Below are 4,637 nucleotides of genomic sequence, written 5' to 3'. Positions count from 1 at the left end.
AATATAACACTGTACGTTAACGGTATTAAAATAAAATCTTAAAAAGTGTTAAATGTTACAAGAGAAATTTGAACCTGGTCTTAAGTCATTCAGTTTAGTCAAAAGCCTTTTAGCATGAACAGTGTTAGCATGAAAGCATGTTTTACATATTCAAAAAGTGTTACCTAGTAGGTATTTTAAAATATATGTGGTAGATTAATTCATAATAAATGATTTCTAAAGATATTATAATTCCATTCAAGTCACTTGATAGAATTGGCATACATATATAAATTTATAAGTAGAAAAGTGATAAGCACACTTTTTTATCTATCTTAAGACATGACTTCAGAGATTGCACATGAATGAGAGTATATGTTGAAAGGGAAATAGTGGGTGGGAGGCTATGTATTCAGCATTAAATTGTATTTTAGATGGACATTTATGGATGTGGCGAGTTTCAGTATCTTTCAGTTGAAACCTCTTGCTGCTTACTGTTTTGGTTGAATATGCCAGTGAGATGAAAGTTCAGGCTTGCTCTTCAGGTCTCTGAGGATTAACCTGGTGATAAAAAAAAAAAAAAAAACCCAAAGTCCCACTCTAGGAGAACTGATGACACATTGTGTCCAATTGACTGAGATGAAATAAATTGGCTTTTTCTAAAATGCTTGCGTTGAAAATTCAAGCGTATGATGATCGCAAAAAAGGGGAAATCAGGGTGAAACTTTTTTCTCATCAAAACAAGCCTAGCAATTTAAAAAATCTGGGAGATAAATGTAAATTTCATGCTTCAAGGAAAAATCTAATAAATGTTTAACATTCTATTTCACGAGACAGACTTTGTGTATGCTGTCGACACAGGGCTGAGATAGAATTGACCGTGCAAGTTAAGACTACATTTTAACTTATTTGAAGATAGAAAATGCTGTTTCAAAATAGTTATTTTTCTGTTAGTTTTGAAAAGAATTCTCACAGGGAAAAGTGAAATAAATTGTCACTTTCAGGATTATTTAATAAAGACACCCAGATTAATTCAAATGGATTGTGATCATAAGTTACACTCCCTGTTACTTCACTGAAATATTGGTCATAAAAACTTTTATTTCTGTTCATCAAAGGTTACACATCATGGTGATTTCATATGTAGTTATTCGCAGTGAAGATGCTGCTTTAACCAGCTAGTGTGGCTTTTGTGACTTGCAGGGGAAGTTACAAGTGTAGAAGATATCAATCACCGTAACAGGTTTCTCCCAGCCACATAAACTTAGGATATGTCTATCTCCAGGACTGTGCAGAGAAGTCAAGTTGCTGTAAGAGAATGGTGGGCACATTAGGTTTCTGGAATAAATAGAAACTGATTATTCTCACGGCCTTAGTCTCTACATGGATACACTCATTATGTGCCTGTTGTATCTTTATTTTTCCTAACAATCTTGTTCTCCCAATTTTCTCTTGCCCTGCTCTCTCTCCTCTTGTTTCTTCCTTATGGCTTATTCACTTTTTCTATACTTGTACAATAAAACCCAAACCAACAAATTAACATTTTATGACATTGAATCTCACCTTTGTTTTTGTTTGTTTTAGTTTAACTTCCAGCTCCTCCCCTCCTTCTATTCCTGTGTTCTTAATGCTTTAAAATGCACTTCGTTTTTTAAGTTACCTGACACTTGGCTTCTGGACTCAACCAGCCGTGGGGAATGAAGAATTTTTTCACATGTAGCATTCCTCCAGCTGAGGGACCTGTCTTGAACCACACTCAGGGGAAGGGAGCAGCCATGGGAAGATGAGGCCATCAGGTCAGGGAGTCATCAGGGACCCAGGCAATGAGACAAGTTGCTAAGCTCTTCTCTCGTAAATGATTGGAATCTGAGGGAAACTCAGGGGTGCTAGAAGGGATGAGGAAGGACAAAACAGAGAAGAGGGGAGAAAGGAGAGAGGATGACCTATTGTCAGAGAAGGCTTCTAGAAAGCAGGGAATTGAATTGAGAAAATGTTCTGGAGGCTTTTAGTACCCGCATTCATCACCACAAGATTTTAAATTACTTGAGTTGTTGCAATGTAAACTCCTACACTTGTTTCTAGCACTATTAATAATAAAGTCTTCCACATACACACATACTTTATTTGAGTGACTAGTCTATTACAGATTAAGAAAAACGAATGAAAAACAAACAAACAAATGAAATGACTTCATTACCTAGGTGAAACAAAAGACATTACAAAGATAAGTCAGAAGTCATAACCAGAGGTCACAGTAAAAGATTCTGGCTCCCTGTGAATTTACAGAAGTTTTGATAGCTGATGTTTTTTATTCCACAGAGCAGATAATGAGGGTGGGAACAATTCAAAATAGATATGAGAGGGCAGCCAAATCCCTGAGTTACATATGGTTTTATTGAAGTTGTTTTCTTAAAATTCTGAGCATCTCTGTATGCATTTGGGATCTTTGGATGTGTGAGATTAATCTTATGTGTCAACTTAGACCAGAGGGTTCCTATATTAAACATTATTTTTGGGTGTCTGTGAGGCTGCTTCTGGATGAGATTAGCATTTAAAATGGTGAGCTCAGTAGAGCACCCTTCCCAGTGTTGGTGCACATCATCCAATCCTTTGAGGGATTGGATGAAACAACAGACAGAGGAGGGAAGAATTTGCTCCCTTTTTTGCTTCACTGTTGAAGTGAGACATCTCATTTTATCTTCTGTGGACCTTGGATTAGGATTTACACCATTGACTCTCCTGGCTCTCAAGGCTTCGGTACTGGACTGAATTACACTATCGGCTTTCCTGGGTCTCCAGCTTGCAGATGGCAGGTCTTGAGATGTCTCATCCTTCTTAAGTGCATGGGCTAGGCCCTCATAGTATATCTCTTTATATATATATCACATAGTGTGTATATCTATATCTATCTATATCTATATCTATATCTATACCTATATCTATATCATCTATCTATATATCTATAGATCTATACCTATATCTATCTAAATATCTAGATATCTATGTATATCCATATCTATATCTATCTAGATATATAGATATAGATATATATAGATAAATCTTCTGCTCTTCTAGAGCCACGCACAGTACAAAAATCTGTATTAGTCAGAGATTAATGTTTAGAGAAACAGAACCAATTATATGTAATTGGTTCTGTTTACACACACACACACACACACACACACTATGTGATACATACATACATATACAAAATGTATTAGGATTTACATGTTATGATATATATAATATAACCATTATATATTATATATAATGGATATTTATAGGTTCTGTTCATATAAGATTAAAGATACTAGAGCTGTATTTATTTTGTATTTTTTCTCAAAGGGATAAAGCTAGATTTATTAGCTGTGCTATTCTTTTCTTCTAGTTCATCTATTTCTGCTTTTTGTTTTATTTGCTTCTTTCTCCTGATTGTCTTAGTTTTATTTATTGCTCTTTTATTTTTAAAGTTTTTGATAAGTTTCTTTAGAAGTAAAAACAATTCGAAATGTGATTTTTTTAATTATGAAAAACATTTTATTTTGAAAGAATTTTAGATTTGCAAAAGTGTTGCCAAGAAAGTACAGTGTTCTGATCTATCTTCCGTAATTTCCCCTAATGTTAATATCTTACACAGCCATGTCACATTTGTTAAAACTAAGAAATAACATTAGTACAATACTATTAGCTAAAATACAGACTTAATTTCACCAGATTTTCCAGTGTGTCCCTTTTTCTGTATCAGGATCTCATACAGGGTGACACATAGCATTTAGCGATCACGTGATCATGTTTGCTTAGTCTCCTTCAGTCTGTGACAAACTTTGAGTCTTTCCTTGTTTTTCATGACCTTAAAAGTGTGGAAGAGTACTGGTCAGCTATTTTGTAGAATGTCCCTAAATTTGGGGTTGTTTGATATTTTCCCATGATTAGCCAAAGGATATGGATTTTGGGGAAGAAGACCACAGTGGTGCAGTGCACTTCCCATAATATCATATACGGATATGATATCAACATAATATCAACATGAAGTCACTAATGAGGCTAACTTTGATCACTTTGTTAACATTCCACCTACAAAGTAAAATTTTCCCTTTCCGTGCTCCGTTAATTAGAAGCAACAGCAACCTCCTCCAAAATGAAATAACCCCAAATATCCACTGACTGTTGAATGGCTATACAAACTGTAGCACATCCATAGGATGGAATAGCTGTCAACAACAAAAAGAAACAGACTGTTAGTATTTGCAGCAACATACTGAATGCATTAAGTACAAGAAACCTGACTCATAAGCCTATGCATTATATGATTCCATTTATTTACATTCTGGAAAAGGCAAAACCATGGAAACAGAAATTAGATTAATTTGATTTTAGTCCTGAAATGAGACATATTTTGTATAAGCAAGGTTTGTTATTTATTCTATTTTTATTATTTCAACTCAAGAGTGTCCATACTTTCATGAGATGAAAGGGTAATTTGAGTGAGGCAAAATGGTGTGGGAACTAGAGATATTAGCGTGTTTGAGATCTCTGAATACACTTGTGTATCAAGGGACTCTCTTGGAAGAAAGACACTGCTGCACATAAATGTGAAGAATTATTACAATACCTGGAGACCTTCTATTTGAATTAGTTCACTATATATTATTTTGGCT

The 4,637-nt window shown here is 34.7% G+C and overlaps 1 long non-coding RNA gene across 1 annotated transcript; it reads right to left on the bottom strand.

Moving 5' to 3' along the window:
• Positions 1-1,060: 1,060 nt before the first annotated feature.
• On the bottom strand, positions 1,061-1,719 carry LOC123583523. The gene is made up of 2 exons (XR_006704921.1): positions 1,543-1,719; positions 1,061-1,287 (listed from the first exon to the last, which is right to left on the bottom strand). It is a non-coding gene; the product is annotated as an uncharacterized LOC123583523 (long non-coding RNA).
• Positions 1,720-4,637: the final 2,918 nt, after the last annotated feature.

The sequence above is a fragment of the Leopardus geoffroyi genome, chromosome B1, assembly GCF_018350155.1.
Source record: "Leopardus geoffroyi isolate Oge1 chromosome B1, O.geoffroyi_Oge1_pat1.0, whole genome shotgun sequence".
Taxonomy (NCBI): Eukaryota; Metazoa; Chordata; class Mammalia; order Carnivora; family Felidae; genus Leopardus; species Leopardus geoffroyi.
The sequence above is the reverse complement of the archived record's forward strand: the minus strand, read 5'-3'. Positions and strand labels throughout refer to the sequence as shown.